At 42.0% G+C, this 18,703-nt stretch overlaps 1 protein-coding gene and 1 long non-coding RNA gene across 8 annotated transcripts in view; one reads left to right on the forward strand and one right to left on the reverse strand.

Annotated features, from left to right (window-relative positions):
• The window catches only part of LOC311605786, a 192,665-nt gene extending 175,919 nt beyond the window's left edge, over window positions 1–16,746 (forward strand). For both annotated transcript variants that reach the window (XR_014782088.1, XR_014782089.1), the window contains one exon: window positions 16,459–16,746. This is a non-coding gene — a long non-coding RNA (uncharacterized lncRNA). The remainder of the gene's footprint in view (window positions 1–16,458) is intronic.
• Window positions 1–18,703, reverse strand: part of SYT1 (synaptotagmin 1) — a 527,282-nt gene that overhangs the window by 121,772 nt on the left and 386,807 nt on the right. The window lies entirely within an intron of this gene.

The following is an 18,703-nucleotide window of genomic DNA, read 5'->3' on the forward strand; positions in this document are numbered from 1 at the left end:
CTCCCCAGGGTGGGGAAACATGCAAAGGTTGCTGTAGCGCGGCACATGTGCCAGCCTTTATCACTTCCTGTGGAGGCCAGGAAAAGGAAGCCATCATTTGGCCGCGTCTTACAGCTCAGCTAGCACTAAAAATGTAAGTCCTTTGAGTAATCTAGGCTTCAAGAAAGTATATTTTGGCCATTGTGAATATATGTTATTTATCTTGGTTGCTGACATCTATAAGCAGTATATTTTCCACTACACTAATCTATTTAGTCCCCTATTTAGATTCCTCCCATTGCGGAGTGTGGAAGCCACCACATTTGCTTATATACATGTTAAAAATGGGACCCCTGAAGAAGATAATCTTAGCATCCAAAGATATTTATTCTTATTGTATAGATTCCCAAATTATTATATGTGACTATATACAAATGCTTCAAAAACCCCATTAAGTACAATTATATCTATATTTATAAATGTAATTTTATATTTTCTTTTTCTATTTAACATGCTAATGGATTTTCCATATAATTATCTCTAATGGTTACCTAATATGCCCAATATAACTTACAGAGTTATTGTTGAACACGAAGCCCATATTATTGCAGGTAATTGTAAGTTGGTACGAGAACATGCAGACCTACAGTAATGCAGTTATAGCATTATATAGTTATAACAGCAGAGACTCAGTTCTGCTTGGAAATTTGTTTACCAGAAGTCATTATAATGTTTGTGTGTGTGTGTTAAGGGGGGGTTAAAAATTCTCATTAAAATAGAGGGTTTTTGTTTGTTTGTTTGTTTGTTTCTTTTAACCTGCATCATTTTTGACAGGCTGCTACCTGGTAGGCAAGTGAACATGATGTGACTTTTGTCTTTATTATATTCATTTTTCTGTCTACTGAGGGGCTGCCTCTGGGCACCTGCCCACGTAATATAGCCAGAGGCCAATGTCTGGAAACCCACTCTGCTACATTCCCCAAATCCATCACTGCAGCTCCCAGCTTCAGGAATCCTTTTCCTCCATTTTTCACCGTCAAAAATGGATTACTTTAAGAGAAACCCAAACCTCAACACCTGTTATCATTGTTTGTCAAAGTAATTGGAGAGAGTATGTGATAGGTCTTCTGAAAATGCAGGGGGAGATTAGGAGGCAGGAGAGGCGAGAAAGAGAGTGCACACAAGCCTTGATTTAGATTGATGAGACAGCTCCTTTCCTCCCATGGCGTTGCTTTTTAAACACTTTTTCTGATGAATCATCCCCCGGGAGATCACCATGTCTGTTCCCTTACCTTGAAGGAGGCCTATAATCTGTGCTCCAATTCTTATTTTAAAAATCTTCCAAAGAGGTAGGCCTTTCTCTTGGATATCTGCTTTAACATTTAACACTTCCAGAAAGGTCTTCTCCGGTTTAATTAGTTCTTCCCACACTTGCATGTCTTTTTTTTTTCTTCTGCTTGGACTAAGGTGTCTTCAGAAAGTCATTCTGTATCGACTTGAGTGGATGTCCGATCCCTAATTAATGCAGTCACCATCGACAGCCCTCATTTCCAGGGCTTCTGGTTCTGCTATTTTAGGAGCCTGAACCAAACTAGAAACTACAAGGCTGCAACGAAGAGTCTGAACCAGATACCCAGGTCTGTGTCGGCTCTAGCACACATAAAAGGACGCAAACGTGAGGCAATAACCACCAAGTTCACGGATGGACACTCAAAGATGATGCCAAAGTGAGACTTAGCACTTTAATATTAACCTACAATTAGCTCATAAACACAGACTTAGGATGGTTGAAACGTACGGGACATGAAAGAGTCCAAACAAATGCAGGCTATACCCTGAGTTTTGTTTTGTTTGTTTAGTGTTTTTGAAATCTGAAGATGATGCTAGCAGCAGTTTCTATTTAGATGCAGATGAGTCCTCAATTTCCACAGGCTCAGAATATACTCAGGCCACTTGTCTCTTATCTTGAGATTCTTGGGTGGTTTTAGCTTACGATGTACAAAATCTTTGTTTAGGGATATCAGAGCCTGCATTTTGGAAGAAGCATTTCTATTCTCAGTTCTAAAGGAAGAACATGTATTTTTCTGTAGAAATGAGGCAAGCTGAAGCATTTCTTAGGGACCATGGCACACATGCGTGTGCAGAGTGGAGGGGAAGTGGGTCACCCCATCAGGGCACTGAGGGAAACAATCATGAGCTCTCTGCGGTCTGTTCTCAGCCTACACTTCCCTGGCACTCTAACTAATGGCTGGCTGGGCAAGCGGCTCTGGGCTCTACTTAGAGGACATCACAGAGTTTCTCAGGCATTATCTGCCAGTGGAGATTACACATGATGCACCTGTTTCTGCCCCCCAGTTACTTAAGTTCTAGCCCAGGGCACTGAATTCATTACGAGCTGAACAAGAGGATCCAAGAGAAGCTTGGATGCTTGCGATAAAGGACGGGGGTTTTTCCATGAATTGATTCTCTGGTGACTCGTACAACAACACATCCTGATAAATGCTGACTCCAGACTCAGACCAGAAGCGCTGAAGAGCAGTTCGCACCTAAATCGGACTTGTGAAAATTCAGCTATGTCCCATCCTTATTTCTTCCTTGTTTGCTTGTGTTGTATCTTCCTCTAACACATTAAACGATAAAGAGATAGGATTCAGAGAGCATGCATGTTACTTGAGTAGGTATCTTGAGCCTAATTACTTCTTCAGGAAAGCTCCCTCAACTGGTAAAAGAGAAAAGCTACCATATATTCTGTTTATGAGGTGTGCGAGAGTGTGCGTGCATGTGTGTGTGTGTGTGTGTGTGTGTGTGTGTGTGTGTGTGTGTGTGTAGGCTAGAGAGCAACATTGGATGTCTTCTTCAGTTGTTCTTTACCTTATTGTTTTGAGAATGGAACTAGCTGATCAATCAGGCAGACTGGGTGGCCATTGAGCTGCAGGGATATGGTATTGCCATCTTCCAGAGCTGTGGTTACAGATGTGCAGTGCCGTGTATGGCTTTTATAAGGGTATCGGGGATTGGAACTCAAATCTTCATGTGTGGTCTAGGCACCTTACTGACTGAGTCATGTCCACAGCCCATCTTTTTTTAAAGAGCAAAATTAGGAGTTTAGTGAAGTTTCTGACACAAATGACTTTTTAGATAAAATAATAGTGAATGTAGGTTCTGGAATAAAGCAAACGCCTATGTTTCTGACGTTCTTTACAGGCTCTATGAGTTCAGCCAAGACCATTAGCGTCTGTGACTCTCAGCCTCCTCTTTATGGGTTAAATGTTTATAGCACCGTAAAGTTTCATCAAACTAGTGGAGTTAATCATTTCTGATTTAAGTCAAACTTATTAATTGTGTTCCTTGCAAAAGGGATTGATCAAGAAATACAATGACAAAAAGTATTAATTAAAGAGGGAACAATAGAAGAAGTGGGGTGTGGTGGTAAGTACCAAGACTCTAGCAAGCACCCGAGAGAGCACCTGCTGCTGGAAGTGAGTGGTTCTAACAGCAGCTGCTAGAAGGCCTTGAAAGGTGTAGCTAGCAATGGTGACTAATGCTTCACTGAAGTCTCTTCATTAAAATACTTCATTACTGATAAAATGCAGACCTGACAAGAAGTGTTTAGAAAATTTAGCTGAGATCTATGTGAGATTGATCAAAATAATTTCTGTAAAGATCACACGGGAACCTCTAATGCGGGAGTGTTGCAATACAGTCTTCAAAATATTGACTAGTTTTTGTCCGAAGAGAGGGTGAATTGGGGAGTGGCGGTACACATTTGATCATCACGTAGCTTTGGAAGATGTACAATGCAGGCCTTTTCTATTCACCCCGCCCCCTGGGCCTGACTTGGTCCTCTCAATAAAAGGTAAATTTAAAAACAGAAATCTAAGAGAGTGGTCAGCACCATGTTTCATATTGAAGTCCTTTGTACTGTCTTTCAAATTGCAGTCCTTCCCACTGGAGCTGCTCATTTCTGCCAGCTTTATCGATCTGTAGAAATTATTATTTTTGTAATGACAAACATGGAACCAGTCTGCGGAGCTCAGTATCTTAACTGTGCTGGATAACGTTAGTAGTTAGTTTGATTGCATGTGTAGCAAAGGCTCAGAACTCTAAACATAACAAAGATTTAGTTTTATGGCATCTTTTTGACCCAACAAGGCTGATAGACATGCAACCTCACAGAGACTATGGCAACACACACAAAGACAAGTACAAACCAGAGAAAATCACAGCACTGAGAGGGAGAATGGACATAAAGTCCCACCCGTAACCAAGGAGCTATCTGCCTGCCTCCCTCCCTCTGTCTATCCCTCCCTGCCTCCCTCCCTCTGTCTATCCCTCCCTGCCTCCCTCCCTCTGTCTATCCCTCCCTCCCTGCCTCCTCCCTCTGTCTATCCCTCTCTCCCTGCCTCCTCCCTCTGTCTATCCCTCCCTCCCTGCCTCCCTCCCTCTGTCTATCCCTCCCTCCCTGCCTCCTCCCTCTGTCTATCCCTCTCTCCCTGCCTCCTCCCTCTGTCTATCCCTCCCTCCCTGCCTCCCTCCCTCTGTCTATCCCTCCCTCCCTGCCTCCTCCCTCTGTCTATCCCTCCCTCCCTGCCTCCTCCCTCTGTCTATCCCTCTCTCCCTGCCTCCTCCCTCTGTCTATCCCTCCCTCCCTGCCTCCTCCCTCTGTCTATCCCTCCCTCCCTGCCTCCCTCCCTCTGTCTATCCCTCCCTCCCTGCCTCCTCCCTCTGTCCATCCCTCCTCTCTTTCTTTCTTTCTTTCTTTCTTTCTTTCTTTCTTTCTTTCTTTCATGGGATTTTTGTTTCAGTTTTGTCTTTTGTTTTTGTCTTATTGGTTTGTTTTAATTTTCAGGGTTTTGTTTTGTTTCATTTTTATTTTATTTTTAGAGGAAGTTGAGTGGGTAGGCAGGTGGGAAGGATCTGGGAAGAGTTTTGGGATAAGGAAAAAAATATGATCAAAATGAAGTTTATATATATATATTTTTTTTTGGGTGGGGGGGACAGGGACAATGTGCCTGCCAATTTGGTGATTTAAATAAGAATGTTCCTCATAGGCTCATATATCTGAATACTTAGTCACCAGAGAGTGTGTGGTTCTCCTCTTCATTTGGGGGCTGTTGGCCACGAGCCCACCAAGGCAGGAGGAGCAGATGACAAGATGCAGGGCCTCGCAGGCTGTGAGCAGGACAGAGATTACGCACTCCAGGATCTAGTTCCACTTTAATCAGAAAGAACAAAGGCTCTACAGCCTGTGGGGAATGGGTGGAGGGCTTCCAGGATCGGTGCTCATAGTTGGTTGAAACCATGCACTTTAAGGATGCTTGATTTGCATTTGGCAGCACGCTCCTATCATATGAACAGGAACACAGTACCTAATTATCCTATAGGCACAGGGAGGGGAGAGCTAGCAGGGAGCTGTGTCAAGGGCCATATACAAAGTGTGGTTAAGGACATCTATGTCTAAAGACCCTCTGCAGATAGAGTCAGGCAGAGAGTCAGAGGCCCTGCTGGGGAGAGGGAGGCCTACACCTAACGCCAAACTCAGAATCGCTATCTGGACAAGGAGGACTGCAACCTCAAACAGCAGGGTTCTTCCAACAGGAGTGGGACTGTTGGAAAGGATTGGAAGGACTAGGAGGTGCGGCTTGTTGGAGTAGGTGTGGCCTTGTTGGAGGAAGTGTGTCTGTTGGGGGTGGGCTTTGGGGTTTTCAAAGCCCAAGCCAGGCCTGTTCTCTCTCTCTGCTTGTGGATCAGGATGTGGCTCCCAGTTTCTGCTCCAGCACAATGGGTGCCACCATGATGATAATTGACTAAACTTCTACAACTGTAAGCAATCCCCCAATTAAATGTTTTATTTATAAGCGTTGCCTTGTAGTTGCCTATAGTGTCTCTTCACAGCAACAGAACAGTGACTAAAATACTTTTAATCCCAACCGTTGGGAGTCATAGGCAGACAGATCTCTGGGAGTTTGAGTCCATCCTGGCCTGTAGAGTTAAGTTCCAAGTCAGACAGGGCTACATAGTGATACCCTGACTTGAAAAAAAAAAAAAGAATCACAAAAAGAAAAATGTTAAAAAAGAAGACAAGGAAGCCATGATTGTCCTCAAATAAAAACTAGTTTTAAAAGGAGTTTCTCCCCTGCTCACGTGTACCTTTTAAAGCTGTATTTGGGACATATGGCATTCGTTATTGGTTCTTGAAGTATAATTATCAGGTGGGATGTTCCGTACCGTCAGGTCATCATATAACATAAGGGGGTGTGACGCAAGCAGTTCTCTTTCCAGGACCACGCTGTGCAGTAGACAACAGGGGTGGGGAAGAGTGGGAGTGTGGGATCTTAACCCTGTGTGTGTCTGTCACATGTTATTTGTTAATAAAGGGTGACTTAGAGTCTTGTGATTAGGAAGCACTGCAGAGACACAGGGTGTTGTCGCTCCTCTTGTGCCCCTCATGATACTGACCTTGGAGTTGGGAGAATAGGAATGAGGAAAATAAACTTCTGGGTATGTGCAAACTGTGTATGTGTGGAAAAACTCAGACATCACCAGGGCATGGGCCCTGTGACCTCTTTCATGGTTAGAAGCACATTTACATAATGCACTAACTAGTGCCTTCCACCACAGTCTGACTGCAGCCCTCCCACTGGCATCTGCTTGTCCACGTGCAATTCATTTGTGCCTCTCAGCTTCTTGGTCACTAAGGCAGCCATAATTAGGATGCCTATGCCATAGTAGAAGTATCAGGAGTAAATGATAGCGCAGTGCAACTCTCATAACGCTCTGTAGAGACAATGTTAAGGTCCTGTGGCAGATGTATTCAGCACTGTACCTGACGTTTCAGATAACAGAGCATCAGAGGCATGGCTTACCAAAAACAAACTAAATGGTCCCATTATGTAAAACTGGGATCAGGCAATCCTACCAAGACACTTAGCTTTTGTAGATGTCTTCATCATTTCTGATGCACACAAAGCACCAGTAAGTACCGCTTTGAGCATCAGTGACCTTAAACAGAACTGTGTGTCCCTCCCTGTGCAGGTTGTAAGTGAAGCACGCTGACAGTGTTCCACAAGGCAGGCCTTTCAAAGGTTGCTTTCTATACCCACTCTTTGTGACATTGGTGATCTAAAAATAGGTTCAAATAAAAACATAAAGCTCCCAAATCTCCCTCAGTTTTGATATTCTAGTCTCTATTTTTATTTCTGGCACCGAGATATAATTAAGCAAGTGTTTTTTTTTTTTTAAACATTGCATTGGTTCAGTGTTAAACTAAAACACCCCCACCTTATTTTTAAACACAGCAGAAAGTAGAAACTCTAGCAAAAACTTTGTGAGAATATTGATTCATTAATATAGATCAAACTTAAGAACAGTTGGTTAACTTGGTGACTAGTAGCAATGGCTCACAGTCTACACTGTGCATGCTATCATGTGAGAGACCCGGACCAGAGAGAAGTAGGCTTGAACGATCCTTTCTGGCTGTGGCTAGAATGATAGGTGAGGTCTTCCATTTCACCCACAAATATTCATCTCTGTACTATTTTGAACCAGGTCCCAAATTTGTTCCCAAATAGGCTTTGTAGTCCATATAAAAAGTAAAGTTTGGGTGCAGAAAGTGGTTTCAGGAGCGATGCTGAGAGCTAGTTGGGTCTCACTATAGAATAATGAAGGAAATCTCTGTGAGGAGCACTGCCCAGGAGGAAAATCTCTGTGAGGAGCACTGCCCAGTGGGAAAATCTCTGTGAGGAGCACTTCCCAGGAGGAAAATCTCTGTGAGGAGCACTGCCCAGGGGGAAAATCTCTGTGAGGAGCACTGCCCAGGAGGAAAATCTCTGTGAGGAGCACTGCCCAGGAGGAAAATCTCTGTGAGGAGCACTGCCCAGGAGGAAAAATCTCTGTGAGGAGCACTGCCCAGGGGGAAAATCTCTGTGAGGAGCACTGCCCAGGGGGAAAATCTCTGTGAGAAGCACTGCCCAGGAGGAAAATCTCTGTGAGGAGCACTGCCCAGGAGGAAAATCTCTGTGAGGAGCACTGCCCAGGAGGAAAAATCTCTGTGAGGAGCACTGCCCAGGGGGAAAATCTCTGTGAGGAGCACTGCCCGGGGGAAAAATCTCTGTGAGGAGCACTGCCCAGGAGGAAAATCTCTCTCTGTGAGGAGCACTACCCAGGAGGAAAATCTCTGTGAGGAGCACTACCCAGGAGGAAAATCTCTGTGAGGAGCACTACCCAGGAGGAAAATCTCTGTGAGGAGCACTACCTAGGAGGAAATCTGTGAGGAGCACTGCCCAGGAGAAAAATCTCTGTGAGGAGCACTGCCTAGGAGGAAATCTGTGAGGAGCACTGCTCAGGAGGAAAATTTGTGAGGAGCACTGCCCAGGAGGAAATCTCTGTGTGAAGCATAACTCAGGAAGCATCCTAGGATAGCAGATTGGCTTGGCTCAGGTTGAGTGCGCTACACTGGTTTCTCTACTGCTCAAGGCTCTGCTGTGTGTAAGGAGCCCGACAGCTCCCAAAGCCCCAAAGCACGATGCCCCAGAGAACACCTTGTTGTTTTGCTCTCATCAGTTTACAGGGTTGGGGGCTGTGGCAGGAGGAAAGTGACTGTGTATTACTCATGACTGTGAGGCATTTAAACAGAGAGGGAGAGCAGAAGGAAAGAGAAGAGAAGAAGGAGGGGAGGAAGCAAGGGAAGAGAGAGAAGGAAATGGGGGCAAGAAGACAGCAAGAGCCAGAAGCTGGTTTGGATGAAGCTGTTGGACAAGACTTACCATCAGCTCGATGGAAAAGCTTAGTGGCCATTCTACTTCCCCTTCAGCTAGCTGCAATCTGGGAAGAGTGAACAGGAATGCTAAAAAGTACTGGGACTGCCGCTGGCCCCACAGTAAGAGCAAAAATATCCCATGCACCTCCAAGTGGCTCCGGAAATGTTTGGGTTCTTTTTACCCATAAGAAAGAAGTAGCTATTTCATGTGCCCATCTAAAAAAAAATTAGGCACTTATTTCATATTAGATATCCCTGTGTTGAAAAAGTAAAAGTAATGCAGTCTAGAGAAATGTGTATATAATCTATTTTGCATTTGTCAGTGAGGACATGTGGTTCAGAAGTTTGAGTGGGTTGGGATTGGAGTGGCGTACTCATTTGATGTATGGCAGACTTCTGCCCAAGAATGGCATACTGCGATGTGCAGGCTGAGCTTTACGTGCAGGGACGAAAACGTGGGCAAACGAGGCATCTCTTCATGCCATAGCATTGTGTACCTCTGTGTGTCAGATGGTTAGGATGCGAGCTGTGAGGTGCTGAGTATGCGGCCAAGGATGGAGGGGGTGCAGGACACTGACTGCGAGCTAAGCAAGAAAGAAAAGGAATAGGAGGGAATCCTAGGCAACACAGTTTGTAATATGCTCAGATATAGACCTGTGACCTAGTCTTCTCAGGTTTTAAAAAATTATATCTATTATCTATCTATCTATCATCTATCTATCTATCTATCTATCTATCTATCTATCATCTATCCATCTATATCTTCCCATAAAGCAACAGATTTTACAGGAGATTAAAAACATATATGGAAAGTTGTCCAAGTGCAGTTAAGCATCTCCTCCCCAGTAATTATCCTAAACTGGAAACAATACCAAAGTCTGTCAATAGGAAAATGACTAACAGTTTGAGATTTGTACACAATACTACATAGTTTATGGTGACAAAAGTCAGGAGAGGTTTCCTGAAGCATGTCCCAGCAACTAACTGGAGAGGAGCACCGAGGATATTTTGGGGGTAGGACATGTTGTGTACTTTATACTAGAGCAGTGGCTACACGATGTTTCCAACTTCCACGATTCTATGAACTTAGTACTGCACATTTTATTGTATGTAGCTTTAAGGTGATTTGATGTACTTCCTGAAAATGGTATACTGTGTGTTGGTCATATGTACCCGGCACTCTACCCCCTTCAAATTCTCTCCCAGAAGCCCCACCCCCACTTCACGCGCTTCCCAACTGATATCCTCATTACTCTTCTCACCTAGTCCAATGGGCGCGCCCAGGATGCTCACAAGGGCAGGGCTATCCACCGGGGAATGATCAGCTGCCCAGGGACCATGTTCGCAAAGAGAGCTGACTCTGTTTCTAGCCCTAGCAACCCACTAGCAGACCTAAGCTAGGGTTGGGTCCTCAGGAGCCTCCTCCATCCATGCTAGAATGTTACCTGTCTTGATCTCGTGCAGGCAGCCATCACTGTGGGTTCGTGAGTGCAGTGGCCCCGCCTTGTCGAGAAGACAATGCTTTGCTGCAGTCCTCTCTGAACTCTGCCTCTTACTATCTTTCCGCCCCACCCCTCACCTACTCTACAATGTTTAGAAGATGGCAGGGAAGGAGTGATAACACATCCCATTTGGGGCCGTACACTCGGCAATCACTTCCGCTCTGCACTTTGGGTAGTTGTGAGTGTCTATGTTAACTTCTGGTCACTTCAGCAATAAGTTTCTCAGGTAAAGGGTGAGAGCCACACTAAGATTTAAGGATAATTAGAAGGCGTTTTGATGCTTTTGTCCCTCTAGCAAAATGACAGTAGCAGGTTTTCCTCTAGTGCATAGTGTCAGTAATTTATAAGTTCTTGATGTCACAAGAAGCTCCTAAAAGAGCAATATGGGATCTGAAATAAGCCAGCACATGAAGAGGGGTAGCAAAATGGATTAGTTCTGATATTTAGAATGATGCTTTTATATTAGGAAATTAAATCTGCAACTCCTGCCCAAGTGAAGGTGGGCTTGTAGAAACTGACCGCATCTGAGCCCTGAGTTCTTACCAGCTGGGCATATGGCGTACACCTGAGTTTGTAATATCTAAAAGGAGAATCCTAGTCCTGACCCAATGATAAGAGTTGTGGGAGCCAAGACCGTGGTCTTGTAAGCAAGTAATCTAGTCTTAGGAGAGACAGAATATTTGAAGAGATCTCTCTAAAACCTTTAAAACAGGACCAGAGGGACATATTCAGCCCTGGCTCTCAAATGACGATGCAGATGAACTGCCTCATGCTTCATGTTTGGAGTAAGTAGCTGTGGATTTTAATAGCCAACCTAAGATCTAACTCATATATTATAAAACTTACACAATTTAATCCACACAGTTCAATATATCTACAGGGTTGTATAGCTACCATTACCAATTTTAGAATATTTTCATTACTCCAGCAGGAAACTCCCACTCGTTACCCGCCACCTTTGTCTCTGTACACAGCTCTTCCCCTCCCCCAGCCATCTGCATAAATGTGTGCTTGTCCTTTTGCTTATTGTGGCTCATTAATGTTGTGTGTTTCTCAGTACTAATATTCCATTGTGTGTTAGATCCTCTTTTTTATCAACTCACCGGCTGATGGACATCTGCATTGTTTCTGCTTTGGTCTACTGTGAAAATGCTGCTATGAATATTCTCACATGACAGTGTGATATGATATGCACACAGTTCCTCATTTTTCTTAGAATATATCTAGGAGTATGTTAGGCCATACTGTAACCATACTTAGGATTGGGAGGAAATGTAAGATTGTTTTCTAAAGAGTTAACATCATTTCTGTTGGCAACAGACAAAACTCCAAATTTTTCTGCATCCTTCTCAGCACTTGCTACCACCTGGGTTAAAACAAAACAAAATAAAAACCTTAGTTTAGTAAAGCCTGGAACTTAGGCTACCCTGTGTCTGCATCTGCTGAGTCTTCTGCAGAGTGGGCCTTTGTGGAAATATTCATACCCCTCCACCCCACCCCCAAGACTCCTGCTCATGACATCTAGGCATGAGGACATCTACAGTATCTCCTGGGCTGGTCTCAGTGTCTTCACAAAGGAAACGTGAGTGGGGTAGACACAGCCATGCCTTTTCAGTTCACAAGAAACTGAGGGCTCCGGTGGATATTTGCAACACCCCGAATAACTAATATTTACATGGCAGCAAATACTGTTGGAAGACCTTTGTATAACAATCTCTTTTAGAATGTGCTTTGACCATGGAGATTAGTAATACTAACTTAAACAGCAAGAGCAAATACTTCCCAAGAGGAAGAAGGGTTGTGGTTAGATTCGCATAGTTGAGTCTACAGTTTTGTTGTGTTTTTAAAGGGAAGACTCACCCCTTCCCTTTACTTTTATTTTTAAGATTATTTATTTATTTATTTATTATGTATACGCTAGTTCTGTCTGCATGTACACTTGCACACCAGAAGAGGGCATCAGATCACATTATAGATGGTTGTGAGCCACCATGTGGTTGCTGGGAATTGAACTTGGGACCTCTGGAAGAGCAGCCAGAGCTCTTAACCTCTGAGCCATCTCTCCAGCCCCGAGTCTAGAGTTTTAATCCACTCTGTGGTTCTGTCTCACTGCTGATTCATAACTGCCTAGCTGAAGTGGGACTATTTCATTTATCAAATTCCCAGAAATTAACACAATCCTTGTCCTGTAGAAGGGGCATAACAGTCTTAACAAACAAAAGTACGAAATTACTCAGCAGTATTTTAAAGCTCTTTTTCACAGGCGAGGCTGTGCCTGTGTGTTCAGGCTCTCCTGTAGCTCTGGAAGGCATAGTGACTAGTCAGTAAACCTTCCTCTCCCCTCTGTGGCACAACTAGTGCAACCCAACTGACCGCGCTCCTCTACTTGTGGAATAAACTAAAGATTTCACATATAAACATTTGGCCTGCCCAAAGGTAGGTAGGAGGAAGACAGACGGTAAAAACATCTAATTTGAAGATTCACAAATAGGATAATGACAAAAACTGTGCCAAAACATATGACGAGCTCATCAGAAAAGATTACATTTTGAAAGATTCAAATACGTGAAAGATAGAACAGGACATTCTCTTGTCTTGCTTCCCACTCAAAAAACAACAATAACAACAACAAAAACAAAACAAAACAAAAAAACCCCCAAAAAACAAAAAAACACAAAAAACAAAACCCGAAATATGGAATCAGACACAGACTAGCGTCATTTCTGCTGTTTCCCCCTGTTCTTTCAGTGTTGGTTTGTCCCTGCCTCAGCTCCCACTCCTCAGGCTCTGCTGTGCCAGCACGCTTTCCACCACTCTGCTCCATTTTACTTAAAATCCAACTAAAAAGCTTGCACGTCTTTTATTCTTTGGATAAAAAGAAGAAGAAGAAGAAAAAAAACCAAAACCCCTAACACCTACACACATTTCTATTTAAAAAAAAATTGATTTCTTTGGCACAACATGTATCAAAATTTATGAGAAATTCATGAAATTCAGTGAGAATCTGCCCCACAATAAGCAATTTGAGAGACCACAGAACACTGCTAATGTTCGGAACATTTTGGTCAAAATTTGCCTCAAAAGAACATCCACCTGGTTGTTTTCCACAGCAGCTAAAATTCTTTCGCCTATTTCCTTTATCACCTCATTATCACTGTTGGACTCTACAAGGTTTAGGGCCAACTCGATGGAACAGAAGCACAAAGCCAAGCCATGGTTGAGCATGACGGGCAGAATAATGTTCTTTATGTTGAGAAAGAGCTTCAGAGGGGGCGGCTGTAGCATCTAAGTATGCAGGGCTGTGCTGCAACCATAGTCATTGGGGTGGCTGGACACTCACTAGTGGTAGTCCCTTTAACGTTAGTATGGTTGATAGTACATGCTGGTAAAGGAAAACCCCTACTACATTTTAATTTGTTCTATCAATTTACTGAGAGCTATATGCTTAAGCTTATTGTATGTTTTGCAGAAAAAAAACAGGCACAGAAAATAATCCTTGCACTCTCTGAGGTCAGTTGGCGTAGTGGCAGTGCAGCAGAGCTAAGGGGAAGTGGGTTCTGAGTCTCACTGTCCTGGGTCTAAGTCACTGTTAGGCTGTTCATTTTCTGTGCATCATGGGACAAATTCTGCTATTCAATGTATGAAAGGGTGATACAAAGAGAAAGAGACTATATAAGAAGAGAGATAAGCAGATGCTCATTACACACACACACATACACACACACACACACACACACACACACATTTCTCTCTCTCTCTCTCTCTCTCTCTCTCTCTCTCTCTCTCTCACTCTGTGTATGTGAGGGGTGGGGGTGATGGGTGAGTGCCTTCACGTCTGATGTCTAGTCTTCAAAGAACTTGCTCTTTTTACTTTGAATTTATCAGTTCAGTACCTAAGGGACAGACCATCATTAAGCCACTTACTCCAATCTTTCTCCTCAAGATATCAATTTACGTTTTCACTCTTACTTGGGCCTGCTCGTGCTGAACTCTTATACTTAGGAGTTGGTCTAGGCTTCTCTCTGTTTATTCAAAAACTACTCAGATAAAGACTTTATTAGACTTTATTGCGTTCGTGTGTGGGCATACATGCGCAGGCCTGGGGGCATATGTTTTACAGTGCCTATGTGGAGATCAGAGAAATGAGCTCTCAAGGGGGGCTGGTCATGATGGGTCCACACTTAATTCCAGTACTTGAGAGGCAGAGGTAGACAGATCTTTGTGAGTTCAAGGTCAGCCTGATCCAAATAGACAGCTCCAAGACAGTCTAGGCTACATAGCGAGACCCTGTCTCAAAACAAACAAACAACCTTGACTTTCTCCTTCCACCAAGTAGGTCCTGGAAACTGAACTCAGATCATTCGGCAAGGCAACCAATGCTGTTACCCAATGAGCCAGCTCTTTCACCCCTGTTCAGTCTGAAGCACTAGTTCCAACTAGTCTATAGAGCGTCCTTATCCCACATCTCTTATTTGAACATAGTATTTGTTTATAAATCAAACTGGTTCTTTGTGCAGTTTCGTTAATTATTGTTTTACGTTAGGAAAATTTACCACTAAGACTTAGCATTTTCCATACACATTAAACATCTGTTTTACATATTTTGTTTCATTAATGATCATTTAATAGATATTCAATATATGTTTTGGATTCACATTTGCGTGCACCAAGATGATACATATGCTCACATTAATCAGCGTCATTGAATTTTAAGGTTTTGCATTTTGGAGGAGATCAAGCCGATTATTTATAAATTAATAGTTTTGTGAAATAGTAAAAACGCTTCCATTCATAAGATCTTCCATCATGTATGTATTTACAATACATTAGTAATATCTCAAATGGCTGCCCAGTCAATAAACACAGACATTCATACACCCCACATCACCACACACACACACACACACACACACACACACACACACACCTTCATCAACTGCAAGCTGTTAAAGCAAACTGACCTATTGTCACAGGTTTCAAAAAATGAGCCAAAGTGGATATTTTGCATAAAATGTAATTTATAGCTACAATTTAAGTCTAAGAAGGTCAAAAGAGGCAATTTAAAAAGGCTATCCTGAAAGAGTGTGTGGATTTCAGAACTGTATGTTAATTTTACTTCTAGCATTGCCATGCAGACATAAACAAGGTACTGTGGTCACTGGTTTTCTTACACAGTTATGAGATTTATTATTTGTGTGTGTGCACATGTGAGCATGGAGGTGCTGATGCTTACACATTAAAAGGCCAGAGCAGCTTTGAACACAAAGGAGCCAGGCCTGTATGTGATGTGGACTATGAAGGAGAAGGTGACAATGGGCAAAGAGGCAACGGACACTAGTAAGATGGCATTTTGATAATATCTAGGGTCTTACTCAGGGTTAATTATTGCTTTAAATGAGTCCAACTTTTATGGAAAATACTCAAATTATTAAAATTTTATCTAAGAGCTCAATTATATGAGATGTGAAGTCTAAAATTGCATATATATAATAAATTTCTTCTATATTGCTAAGAGGTATCTATTGTACCATGTATTTGTTTAACAAGAAGAAGAAGAAGAAGAACAACAACAACAACAACACACTATATGTCAAGGACATTTCAAGTTATTTACTTCTTTCTGTATTTTTCTCAACCACATTATAAAGTTGACAGTATTTATTATACAATATAGAATTAGTGATTGAGATTCTGGTCAAGGTCACATCATGAACTATCAGCTGAGTCTATGCCTCTGTGGGGTAAAGTAAAATCAATATGTTCTGAATCCCATAGAATGGACATATAGATAATAAAAATCCTAAAGTATCCTGGTCTAATATACCATGGTCTAATAAAATATTTCTATACAGCTAAGTGGTATAGATTGTACTATATATTTGTTTAACAACAAATTTTATTGGCATGGTATATTTGGATTTGGGCCATATTATTTGAATTCTCCTTGGAACACATTCTTATATTTCTCTAATTTTCATCTCCATGTTTCAAGCAGAGACTTAATCATTATTTAATCTAACCTTTACCATTAAAACTTAGTTAAAGATGACCTATAAGGCTCTACATGAATCATATAAACAGAATAAAAATGAAGGTTATGGGAAGAAAAGAGACAGTGATCAAGACATTACAAAAAATTAGGGGGAGAAAACCAGTTATTTTTGAACTCATCAGCTAAAAGTAACAACGATGATTTTCCTATGTGTCTATCGTTTTCAGGGTGAAGAATAAGAACAGCGCCTGCCTGGAAGCACATTATCTACATCTTCCTGAAAGGCTGCGGAGGTAAGTGAATGTTTTCAGTGCATTTCCTAAAGGTGATGGTCATTGAGTGACAAGCAAAGTACTGTTGACATATCACTTAAAACCATTTCTGATCAGAGCACTTGTTTGCTGGTATGTGTCGGGGCATGTCTCTGACAGCTTGACTGGCCATCTAATTTCTCAAATGTGCTTAGAAACAACATCAACTGTTTCATGATCCCTGGCCACAAAGATGCTGTAAGAAATAACTTTAACTCATTTCAGCTAAGTATCAAGTAATTGACCACTGGAAGCCAAAAAACCTGCCATTTGATTGAATATGTATTCTCAAAATGCTTTTCTGTGAAGTAAATGTTTTTCTAATTAGGCTTAAAAATGTGAAATTTTCTTGCAAAATTGATTTTCCATTAAGGACCTAAAGTAGTTTCTCTCCCCTTCTGCCTGGGTACTAATTAAATTATGTCCCAACTTGTTTTAATTCAGCAATCAATTTTTTTTCCATTTGCACTGGATTACAAAGCTTCATTTAAAAAGCACTCTGATGAATCTGCTCAAAAAAGGTGATAGACTTACTTTCTTCCAGAGAGAAAACGGTGCCAGGTCTGAGAGCTTAGGGCAAATGTGCAAATAAAGAAAAAAATGCCCACATGTTTCTGACTGCTATGTGTTGCTTTTTAAAAAAGTATTTAATTAATTTATCCAGATTAGAACTCAATTGTTATCCCATCACTTGTATCCTCCCATTCTTCCCTTCTTCTTGCTTTCACCCTGTTCCCCTCCCCTAGGTCTAAGACTGAGTGCTATGTGTTTCTTATACTGTTTTAGAGATGAGAAGAAAAATACGAAACAATATGTAAAGGAGAAAATGTATTGGTGGCGATGAAACTGGATGCAGGAATGAGACAAATTCTAAACTAAATTTATAAAAACAAAAATGTAGTCATAGTTGTTAATTGAAGCATTTAGAATAATGCAGGAAAGGTATGAAATGAGTAGATTATTTTGAAAGTATGATTATTAGCTTCAGGTGGGACCTTGGGTGACATGAGAGAGTATATTCTGAATGATCAAACAAAAAGGAGACTATGAAAAATTCAGTACAAACAACCTGATGATATTCATATTGGAGCCTTTCACAAGTGGAAGAGAACTGTATATGTCAATTACATGGACGGATTTTTGAGGCTATACATTGAGGAAAATTGGATAAAGTCAATGGTTTTATAAGGAGCCATCTCTTGAGAGAAAGATTGTATTGTCTCCAGGGTTAAATTCCACCTTCATCAATTAAAAAAATGCAGAGGTAGAAAGTGGGGAGTAGCCAATCATGTCCTACAAAACAAGGAAGACCTGGCAGTGAACAAGACCTCTCAGCAGCTTGGATTGTGTTAATTTGAGGAGCTAGAGAGACACTGCACCAGAACCTAACAGTCTGGAGCCCTAACTCAACAGTTCATGTCTCCTCCAACAGAACCTGCATGGCTCAGGCTCTCACACCAGCCAGTTGCCCATGCCCTTCCAAAGTGCTTGCACGCTAATCAGTCACCAAAACATCATGCCATCCTTTCTGCTTATGTGGCTGCTTCATTGACTTCAATGGCTGTCAACTCTTTATTCTATCAACAGTGCAGGGGTGGAACTGTGTGGCCTGCTTTAACCTGCTTCTACCCAAGCCTCTGGTTGAGTAGCCTCCTGTGGTTATGTTTTCTAGTTCCCAAGCTGTTCCTTGAAATCTTTATGACATTAAAATGATATTTAACATTGATAGGTGAAATGAAGATTGAGAATGCAACAGCTCACACGGGAAAACAGTTCTCTGAAGTCATGAGAACTAAAGTCCATCCAAGAACACCAGCTAATTCACACAGGAGTCATTTTCTGCATTTAATAAACAGTAGCAGAAAAGGCACACCACATGACACTGAGAACAAGGGACTCTTGAGCTAGGAAATGTAACTGGGTCTTATTTCTTCTGTAATGAGAAAGCATCTACCTGCATCTGTCTACCCATGCTGAGATATGTTGAGTGACATGTGGTTTTTTTTTTTAAAGGAATTTTCCTATTTCACAATAGAGAAAATGGCCTTTCCACAGGACCAAAGTTAGTCTTCCTGAGTGAAGATCAAAAAGCCATGTGTTCCAAAGTGTTTAAATTACTATGGTTTACTGTTTACCATTAGAAATACCCAGTGGCTTTCAG

This window comes from Acomys minous, assembly GCF_964271855.1.
Source record: "Acomys minous genome assembly, chromosome: 9".
Taxonomy (NCBI): domain Eukaryota; kingdom Metazoa; phylum Chordata; class Mammalia; order Rodentia; family Muridae; genus Acomys; species Acomys minous.